This window comes from Asterias rubens, unplaced genomic scaffold (genome assembly GCF_902459465.1).
Source record: "Asterias rubens unplaced genomic scaffold, eAstRub1.3, whole genome shotgun sequence".
Classification (NCBI taxonomy): Eukaryota; Metazoa; Echinodermata; class Asteroidea; order Forcipulatida; family Asteriidae; genus Asterias; species Asterias rubens.
In genome coordinates, this window is record NW_022985706.1 from 1 (window position 1) to 11,367 (window position 11,367).

General features: G+C 36.2%; 1 long non-coding RNA gene across 1 annotated transcript; it reads right to left on the bottom strand.

Annotated features, from left to right (window-relative positions):
* Positions 1-5,367: 5,367 nt before the first annotated feature.
* On the bottom strand, positions 5,368-9,881 carry LOC117305883. The gene is made up of 3 exons (XR_004520743.1): positions 9,752-9,881; positions 9,165-9,268; positions 5,368-5,406 (listed from the first exon to the last, which is right to left on the bottom strand). It is a non-coding gene; the product is annotated as an uncharacterized LOC117305883 (long non-coding RNA).
* Between the last annotated feature and the right edge of the window lie 1,486 nt (positions 9,882-11,367).

The following is an 11,367-nucleotide window of genomic DNA, read 5'->3' on the forward strand; positions in this document are numbered from 1 at the left end:
TAAAAAAATAAAAAATTACTTTTACATCAACATTTAACCTTTGACCCTAACCATCTTGGGGACGATTTCACAAATGGTTAGAAAGATGAAATAAAACAGTGAAAGTTTTCACAGGTAAAATATAAAACCTCTGAGATAAAACGAACCTATTTGTATATCAAAATATATGGAGGGGTTTCCTGTTATTTTCCAAAATTTACCATATGTCAACTTTCAATTCGAAGTGGCGCAATTTTCAATCAAACGCAAGTAAAAAATCGGCCAGGGGTTTCCTTACGGGTGGCGAACCCTTTGTCACTGAATTTTTGCTCTTCTGTTTTCAGAGTTATAAATATATAAACCAAATAGTTGGGGGCTTGTTTTTCAAAACTTATAAATCACCTTATATGAAGTGGCGCATTTTTCAATGAATAAACACAGTCAAAAATTTGGCCTCCTCATCAGTAAGACATCTCTGTGGCATCAGGTCGTCATCGTTGTCGTCGTCGCCAGTGGTGACCTCATCTCATTGTTCCAGTGAGCTCTTGTCTTGAGATCTATAAGTGTAGACTGATCCGAAGATGTTGACTCTCTTCAGGAGTACTCAATCTCTTGATGCCTGTAAATATAAAAAAATATATAAAAAAATTACTTTTACATAAAAAATGAACCTTTGACCCTAACCATCCTGGGGTCGATTTCACAAATGGTTAGAAAGATGAAAAAAAAACAGTGAAAGTTTCAGCAAAATAGGTTAATTGGTTCTACTTGCTGAGAAAACAGACTGTAGCAAACCCTGTCACAGTATCCGAGGTAAAGATTTCGATACGTCAACAAATTATGTTTGCTTTTTTTCCTAAACATTTAAAAAAAATATTGGCCAAGGGTTTCCATACGGACACGAACCCTTTGTCACTGATTTTTGCTCCCATGTTTTTACAGGTAAAATATAATACCTCTAAAACAAAAGGAACCTATTTGTATATCAAAATATTTGGCAGGGTTTACGTTATTTTTCAAAGTTTAAATGTCAACTTTCAATTTGAAGTGGCGCAATTTTCAATCAACACAAGTAAACATTCGGCCAGGGGTTTCCTTACGGGTGGCGAACCCTTTGTCACTGAATTTTTGCTCTTCTGTTTTCAGAGTAAAAACATAAAACCAAATAGTTGGGGGCTTGTTTTTCAAAACTTATAAATCACCTTATATGAAGTGGCGCATTTTTCAATGAATAAACCAGTCCAAAAATCGGCCTCCTCATCAGTAAGACATCTCTGTGGCATCAGGTCGTCATCGTTGTCGTCGTCGCCGGTGGTGATTTCATCTCCTTGTTCCAGTGAGCTCTTGTCTTGAGATCTATAAGTGTAGACTTATCCGAAGTTGTTGATTCTCTTCAGGAGTACTCAATCTCTTGATGCCTGTAAATATAAAAAAATATATAAAAAAATTACTTTACATAAAAAAATGAACATTTGACCCTAACCATCCTGGGGTCGATTTCACAAATGGTTAGAAAGATGAAAAAACAGTGAAAGTTTCAGCAAAATAGGTTAATTGGTTCTACTTGCTTAGAAAACAGAAAGAAGCAAAACCCTGTCACAGTAGCGATGAATCCATCCAAGGTAAAGATTTCAATACATCAACAAACTATGTTTGCTTTTTCCCCAAACATTTAAAAATAATTGGCCAGGGATTTCCTTACAGACTGTCACTGATTTTTGCTCTCTGTTTTCACAGGTAAAATATAAAACCTCTGAAATAAAACGAACCTATTTGTATGTCAAAATATTTGGAGGGGTTTCCTGTTATTTTTCAAAATTTACCAAATGTCAACTTTCAATTTGAAGTGGTGCAATTTTCAATCAAACACAGTTAAAAAATCGGCCAGGGGTTTCCTTACGGGTGGCGAACCCTTTGTCACTGAATTTTTGCTCTTCTGTTTTCAGAGTTCAAAATATAAAACCAAATATTAGGGGGCTTGTTTTTCAAAACTTATAAATCACCTTATACGAAGTGGCGCATTTTTCAATGAATAAACCAGTCCAAAAATCGGCCTCCTCATCAGTAAGACATCTCTGTGGCATCAGGTCATCATCGTTGTCGTCGTCGCCGGTGGTGATTTCATCTCCTTGTTCCAGTGAGCTCTTGTCTTGAGATCTATAAGTGTAGACTGATCCGAAGATGTTGATTCTCTTCAGGAGTACTCAATCTCTTGATGCCTGTAAATATAAAAAAATATTAAAAAAAAATTACTTTTACATAAAAAAAAGAACCTTTGACCCTAACCATCCTCGAGTCGATTTCACAAATGGTTAGAAAGATGAGAAAACAGTGAAAGTTTCAGCAAAATAGGTTAATTGGTTCTACTTGCTTAGAAAACAGAAACAAGCAAAACCCTGTCACAGTAGCGATGAATCCATTCAAGGTAAAGATTTCAATACATCAACAAACTATGTTTGCTTTTTCCCCAAACATTTAAAAATAATTGGCCAGGGATTTCCTTACAGACTGTCACTGATTTTTGCTCTCTGTTTTCACAGGTAAAATATAAAACCTCTGAAATAAAACGAACCTATTTGTATGTCAAAATATTTGGAGGGGTTTCCTGTTATTTTTCAAAATTTACCAAATGTCAACTTTCAATTTGAAGTGGTGCAATTTTCAATCAAACACAGTTAAAAAATCGGCCAGGGGTTTCCTTACGGGTGGCGAACCCTTTGTCACTGAATTTTTGCTCTTCTGTTTTCAGAGTTCAAAATATAAAACCAAATAGTTGGGGGCTTGTTTTTCAAAACTTATAAATCACCTTATATGAAGTGGCGCATTTTTCAATGAATAAACCAGTCCAAAAATCGGCCTCCTCATCAGTAAGACATCTCTGTGGCATCAGGTCGTCATCGTTGTCGTCGTCGCCGGTGGTGATTTCATCTCCTTGTTCCAGTGAGCTCTTGTCTTGAGATCTATAAGTGTAGACTGATCCGAAGATGTTGATTCTCTTCAGGAGTACTCAATCTCTTGATGCCTGTAAATATAAAAAAATATATAAAAAAATTACTTTTACATAAAAAAAGAACCTTTGACCCTAACCATCCTGGGGTCGATTTCACAAATGGTTAGAAAGATGAAAAAACAGTGAAAGTTTCAGCAAAATAGGTTAATTGGTTCTACTTGCTTAGAAAACAGAAACAAGCAAAACCCTGTCACAGTAGCGATGAATCCATTCAAGGTAAAGATTTCAATACATCAACAAACTATGTTTGCTTTTTCCCCAAACATTTAAAAATAATTGGCCAGGGATTTCCTTACAGACTGTCACTGATTTTTGCTCTCTGTTTTCACAGGTAAAATATAAAACCTCTGAAATAAAACGAACCTATTTGTATGTTAAAATATTTGGAGGGGTTTCCTGTTATTTTTCAAAATTTACCAAATGTCAACTTTCAATTTGAAGTGGTGCAATTTTCAATCAAACACAGTTAAAAAATCGGCCAGGGGTTTCCTTACGGGTGGCAAACCCTTTGTCACTGAATTTTTGCTCTTCTGTTTTCAGAGTTCAAAATATAAAACCAAATATTAGGGGGCTTGTTTTTCAAAACTTATAAATCACCTTATACGAAGTGGCGCATTTTTCAATGAATAAACCAGTCCAAAAATCGGCCTCCTCATCAGTAAGACATCTCTGTGGCATCAGGTCGTCATCGTTGTCGTCGTCGCCGGTGGTGATTTCATCTCCTTGTTCCAGTGAGCTCTTGTCTTGAGATCTATAAGTGTAGACTGATCCGAAGATGTTGATTCTCTTCAGGAGTACTCAATCTCTTGATGCCTGTAAATATAAAAAATATATAAAAAAAATTACTTTTACATAAAAAAATGAACCTTTGACCCTAACCATCCTTGGGTCGATTTCACAAATGGTTAGAAAGATGAAAAAACAGTGAAAGTTTCAGCAAAATAGGTTAATTGGTTCTACTTGCTTAGAAAACAGAAACAAGCAAAACCCTGTCACAGTAGCGATGAATCCATTCAAGGTAAAGATTTCAATACATCAACAAACTATGTTTGCTTTTTCCCCAAACATTTAAAAATAATTGGCCAGGGATTTCCTTACAGACTGTCACTGATTTTTGCTCTCTGTTTTCACAGGTAAAATATAAAACCTCTGAAATAAAACGAACCTATTTGTATGTCAAAATATTTGGAGGGGTTTCCTGTTATTTTTCAAAATTTACCAAATGTCAACTTTCAATTTGAAGTGGTGCAATTTTCAATCAAACATAGTTAAAAAATCGGCCAGGGGTTTCCTTACGGGTGGCGAACCCTTTGTCACTGAATTTTTGCTCTTCTGTTTTCAGAGTTCAAAATATAAAACCAAATAGTTGGGGGCTTGTTTTTCAAAACTTATAAATCACCTTATATGAAGTGGCGCATTTTTCAATGAATAAACCAGTCCAAAAATCGGCCTCCTCATCAGTAAGACATCTCTGTGGCATCAGGTCGTCATCGTTGTTGTCGTCGCCGGTGGTGATTTCATCTCCTTGTTCCAGTGAGCTCTTGTCTTGAGATCTATAAGTGTAGACTGATCCGAAGATGTTGATTCTCTTCAGGAGTACTCAATCTCTTGATGCCTGTAAATATAAAAAAATATATAAAAAAATTACTTTTACATAAAAAAAAGAACCTTTGACCCTAACCATCCTGGGGTCGATTTCACAAATGGTTAGAAAGATGAAAAAACAGTGAAAGTTTCAGCAAAATAGGTTAATTGGTTCTACTTGCTTAGAAAACAGAAACAAGCAAAACCCTGTCACAGTAGCAATGAATCCATCCGAGGTAAAGATTTCAATACATCAACAAACTATGTTTGCTTTTTCCCCAAACATTTAAATATAATTGGCCAGGGATTTCCTTACAGACTGTCACTGATTTTTGCTCTCTGTTTTCACAGGTAAAATATAAAACCTCTGAAATAAAACGAACCTATTTGTATGTTAAAATATTTGGAGGGGTTTCCTGTTATTTTTCAAAATTTACCAAATGTCAACTTTCAATTTGAAGTGGTGCAATTTTCAATCAAACACAGTTAAAAAATCGGCCAGGGGTTTCCTTACGGGTGGCAAACCCTTTGTCACTGAATTTTTGCTCTTTTGTTTTCAGAGTTCAAAATATAAAACCAAATATTAGGGGGCTTGTTTTTCAAAACTTATAAATCACCTTATACGAAGTGGCGCATTTTTCAATGAATAAACCAGTCCAAAAATCGGCCTCCTCATCAGTAAGACATCTCTGTGGCATCAGGTCATCATCGTTGTCGTCGTCGCCGGTGGTGATTTCATCTCCTTGTTCCAGTGAGCTCTTGTCTTGAGATCTATAAGTGTAGACTGATCCGAAGATGTTGATTCTCTTCAGGAGTACTCAATCTCTTGATGCCTGTAAATAAATAAAATTAAAATAAAAAAATTACTTTTACATAAAAAAAAGAACCTTTGACCCTAACCATCCTTGAGTCGATTTCACAAATGGTTAGAAAGATGAAAAAACAGTGAAAGTTTCAGCAAAATAGGTTAATTGGTTCTACTTGCTTAGAAAACAGAAACAAGCAAAACCCTGTCACAGTAGCGATGAATCCATTCAAGGTAAAGATTTCAATACATCAACAAACTATGTTTGCTTTTTCACCAAACATTTAAAAATAATTGGCCAGGGATTTCCCTACAGACTGTCACTGATTTTTGCTCTCTGTTTTCACAGGTAAAATATAAAACCTCTGAAATAAAACGAACCTATTTGTATGTCAAAATATTTGGAGGGGTTTCCTGTTATTTTTCAAAATTTACCAAATGTCAACTTTCAATTTGAAGTGGTGCAATTTTCAATCAAACACAGTTAAAAAATCGGCCAGGGGTTTCCTTACGGGTGTCGAACCCTTTGTCACTGAATTTTTGCTCTTCTGTTTTCAGAGTTCAAAAAATAAAACCAAATAGTTGGGGGCTTGTTTTTCAAAACTTATAATTCACCTAATATGAAGTGGCGCATTTTTCAATGAATAAACCAGTCCAAAAATCGGCCTCCTCATCAGTAAGACATCTCTGTGGCATCAGGTCAACATCGTTGTTGTCATCGTCGCCGGTGGTGATTTCATCTCCTTGTTCCAGTGAGCTCTTTTCTTGAGATCTATAAGTGTAGACTGATCCGAAGATGTTGATTCTCTTCAGGAGTACTCAATCTGTTGATGCCTGTAAATATAAAAAAATAAAAATAAAAGTTACTTAACCATCCTGGGGTCGATTTCAAAAAGAGTTAGGACTGGTCCTAACTTAAGGCTAGTCCAAAGTTAGACGAGTAACATGTCCTAACAAGATAAGACTAGTCTTAACTCTTTGTAAAGTTCACTGCAGATCCTTCGCAAGATCCAATTGCATGTTTTGTTGGTTTCTGTTTTGCTGATGGATGCACTTGTAACCATATTGTGCTTTAATAATAACAATATTAAAAATTATAATAAACGTATTTATAACGCGCCTTTTCCAAAGGATACAAAGCGCCAAATATTTTTACTGCAAGGTGAGTGGGATAAAGATTTTGAAATTATGAGACCTTATCCTTAGCACACCATGTAATGCTGTACATGGTGCTACGGCGCATACAGCAGCCAAAGCCAGGAACACCAGGGCGAACCCCTTCTCTTTTTTTTGATAAGTGCATGCACTGCGCTCTTTTAAATGGGACCTGCGGCTTTACATCCAATCCGAAGGGCGAAGCAATGGTTAAGTGTCTCGCTTAAGGACACAAGTGTCATGGCTGGGGATTCGAACCCACACTCTGCTGATCAGAAACACCAGAGTTTGAACTTGATGCTCTTAACCGCTCGGCCATGACACACACTTCCGACAACGGTTTACACACATGTCATATGAACAGTGAATTTCTGCTTGTACTAATCCGCATGTAGCACTGAAATCCGTCATTCAGTGACGCTCGTGGCTCTTCAACAATGTTACCCCTGATCAATGGACCATTTATTTCATTCATCAAACCAACTCAGAAATTGCCTGTGCAGCCAAATATGTAGTGATAAATAAATCACAAGAACCATCTCTGCCCTCACAGGTACCTACTTACCCCTGTGCAATCTATGGAAACTGTATGATAAACCTAAAAGGATCTACAAGCCTAAAGCCCGGTTCATACTTCCTGCAAATGCGAACAAATTTTGTTGTCACAAACTCGCAATGAATCACTCGCAACAGTTGAACTGTGTTCAACCTCTTTGAAACATTCGTTAACTAAACAGGGCTGGGTCACCAAAATTCACTTTGCATTTGCAGGAAGTATGAACCAGGTTTAAAGTCACCTGGAAGTGTTTTTTTTTTCAAAATAAAGCTTTTGTCACTAATAGGGGGCCTATGTGTTTTGATGAGTGAAATGTGAATAAACAGTTAACTAAGGTTTTAAAAAATCAGTTCTTATGTTATTTACAAATTTAAGAGTAGACCCGACCCGAGAGGGCGCTGTTCGTGACGTCAATCGAGGCAGACTTTGCCTGTAATGCGTAGAGTAAACACAATTGCAAAGTACATGTACGGACCAAGTCGTGAGTTTGTACGTTTCAAAACAAAACAATTTATTTTTTTTTTCCGGCAATGCCGACCAGGTGTATTGCTGCTGAATGCAGAAAAACACTTTTTGAAATGTACCAACTTACGACTTGGACGTACATGTACTTTGCACGTGTGTTTACTATACGCATTGCAGGCAAAGTCTGCCTCGATTGACGTCACAAAAGGGGTAGGCGGAGTCAGCCCCCCCAAACAACTTTACATATTTTCTAAACATATAAATCGTGATGAACAATTACTAAAAAAATTGTTTTATTGTTCGTAAGCATATACTCTTATGTTTGAAAGAAAACAAATTCTATTTCCAGGTGACTTTAAGTAGTGATTAACTTACTTGCATGATGAGCAGAAATAGATGACGGTTTGTAAATTTTTCAATTAATAAACAGCAGTTTAAAAAAATTGGCTAGAGGTTTCCCTATGGGTGGCGAACCCATATCACTTAAGTTTGCTCTTCTAAAGAATTAAATAAAAAACCTCCGATATAAAACTGTTTCTTACCAGATATTTTTTTTTTGGGGGGGGGGGTAATTTTCCAAAATTACCATATTATTAAAAAAATTACCGTTTAAAATGAAGTGGTATATTTTTCAATTAAACACAGTTAAAAAAATTGCCAGCGGTTTCCCTACGGGTGGCGAACCCATATCACGGATTGTTGCTCGTCTTAAAGGTTAAATATAAACCTTCTGAAATAAAACAAATATTTCTAACCAAATATTTGGGGAGGGGAGAGGGTAATTACCAAATTATTAAAAAAAATCGCCTTTTAAAATGAAGTGGTACTAAACACAGTTAAAAAATTGGCCAGAAGTTTCCCTACGGGTGGCCAACCCATATCACTGAATGTTGCTCTTCTTAAGAGTTAAATATAAAACCTCTGAAATAAAACAAAACTATTTCTGACCAAATATTTGGGGAGGGGGAGGGTAATTTTCAAAAATTACCAAATAACCAAGCCTTTTAAAACGAAGTGGTACATTTTTCAACTAAAACAGTTAAAACATTCGCCAGAGGTTAACCTTTATCACTGAATTTTGCTGTTTTCAGAGGGATAAAACCTCTGAAATAAAATAAACAAGTACCAACAAAGAACTTTGGGGTTGCTTTTTTTTCAAAATTTACAAAATGATAAACCACCTTTTATTCAAAACGAAATCGTGGCTTTTTTCTCTCAAACTATTTCATAATTGACCAGAGGTCCCCCTACAGGTGGCAAACCCTTTACACTAATTCGTTTTTGTGTCTTTCCTGAAGAAAAACAAAATGGTGAACCTAAATATTTTGGGAGTTATATTCTTCAAAAGAAACCATATGCAATAAATCACCTAATAAATTTCATCTATTGTGCATCTTTTTTTTCATCAACCAATTTTAAAAATTCAGAGTAATATAAATGTTGAAACCTCTGCAAGAAAAAATAAAAACAAAGTGTTTTGATGGTTCTAGCAGGGGCAACTAAACAACAATAATGTACAAACATTTCTGTATGTAAACATCAAGATATAAACCTAAACAATTTGGACAATTCCTAAGACATGTAAGATAAAACTCCAGTGTTTCACTCACCAGTGGTCCTAGGTCTTTCTGGTCGACGACCTCCTGACGACCTTCAACATTCTTGTGAGAGTTGAGACGCAGGTATGAATGATAGACCACACCATGTAATGCAGCTGTAATGAGAAGGAAGACAATAAGTGACTTTTCATTCATTCAAAAAATGCTGTCTGTGCTATTAATTGGTAGTGATATAAAATATGCGGTCATCGCTGAGTGATACAAAGAAAAAAAAATCACTGATAATTATTAATAAAAAAAACTTTACACAAGTGTTACATTTTGTTTGAAAATCTGTGAAAGGAATGTAATTTTATATCCTAAAAAAAAAAGTCAATATTTTTTGTCAACTACAAATTATCAGTCACAGGTCATTTACATCATCAGACTCAAAGTCATTGAGCTGAATTTGCATCAATGTGTTTAATATTCAAAGTCTGAGTGTTGCGATCATGGATCAGCCTCCTCCCCCACCGCCTCCTTGACCACGTCCCGACCCCGCCTACCCCTTTCATAAATAACGCACAAGTCAAGGGGGTTATCACACACAACTTTACAAGCTCCGGTTTCCACAATAAATATATATATTCCAAACTTACTTTTTGCATTTACTTTGTGAGCACATATCTTGCACTTCATAACTACCGTTTCTTTTTCAGGAAACGGTAAAATGGAGCCAAATGCGGGCAAAATTCTCTCGAAGAAGCAAGTCCCTCCTCTACGTCCATGTTTTTGAGAAATTCTGATACCGCATGCGTTTCTGAATGGGACACACGTGATTTATCAAGCTCGACTTCATCTATACGTTCAGCGTTGAATTTGGTTTAGGGTATCTGACTAAGGCCGTGTCCGAAACGGCGACTTCGGCTACAGCTACGGCTAGATCGCGCGCGTCTGCTATTCTTCAACACTGGTAGACGCGCTGAGACGTAGCTGTAGCCGAAGTCGTCGTTTCGGACACGGCCTTAGTATTTAAATAGGAATCGCGCCCTCTGTCGGCGGATTGTAGAGTCTCCCGCGTAAAGTTAATGAGCCTGCATTAGATGGTTAATTGATGCACTTGCTTGATGATTTTGATTAATTCTGGTTAAAAATACCACTCTATGAAAATACCAAGCGCAACAGGATAAAAAAATGAAATTAAACAAACAATATCCCCAAATACGAACCACACCACGAGAAATCCCATCCAAATACTACTAATAATCATTATAGAACCGTTACAAAAGTTGTCACTCACAAAGATGCAAAAAAAAAAATAATAATATTATTATATGATTTTGTTTAACCATGATAATGCTGGAAAATTGCCCATCGCTATGTTTATGAAATATGTTTATGTTGAAGTTGTCTTACCATGTGTGTCCTCAAATGCATTTTGTTATTTTTAACCACTCGGGTAATTTTACATAACAATACAAAACAGTTATTTTAGTATTTATGTCTGATTAATATTTCCGACTTCCTCTAAGATCAAAATAACATGGTCCAGTTTTTGCAAAAGTGATTATTATTATTCAATTAATGTTATTTTCTCTTTACTAACGAAAAACGTACATGAAGTTCAGGTAGACCATGGGCATTGCACAACATACATGTAACATGCATTAGTGTTTGAACACAATCGCTAACGATTGGCAGATTGTTCCTAAAAATAATTATATTTAATGGGTTTTATTTTCACTGTGAAATAAAAAACATACAGTCGTGGGCGTTTGGCAAACGGGCAATGCACAAAATGAGGTAGCATGTTGTCTGGCCACGATGTAGGTGCGGTATGTAGTGCTCCATTATAAATAACTCATGTTTAGGTTTGTAACCCTACTCGTTATTTGTGGCAGTTTTTTCTTCTTTTTCGTGTAAAACTATAATGTTTAGATTGAGCAATGATTTTGGGTCAAATTGACCCGTTGTAGTTTTGATTTTCTCTGTGCACAAAAATCCCGTAGGGAGGCTTGGTGAGTTCGTTTCGGAGCACAGCCGCCTACTTTTAATTTTCGGTATCAAGAAGTCTGGAAGCCGCTCTAAAACTTTGAAATTTGAATTCAGGGACATGCCAGGATGACGCAGGTACAAACTGCGTCTCTCTATCGTTTTTAGTTCCAGAATGATTCAAAAGCATAGCTGAAACTTTTTATAAGTCCGGGCTTTTTTTTCACCGCATATGTTTTCTCCAATAATGACCACATGCCGTGTGTTTCATGCATTAAATGTC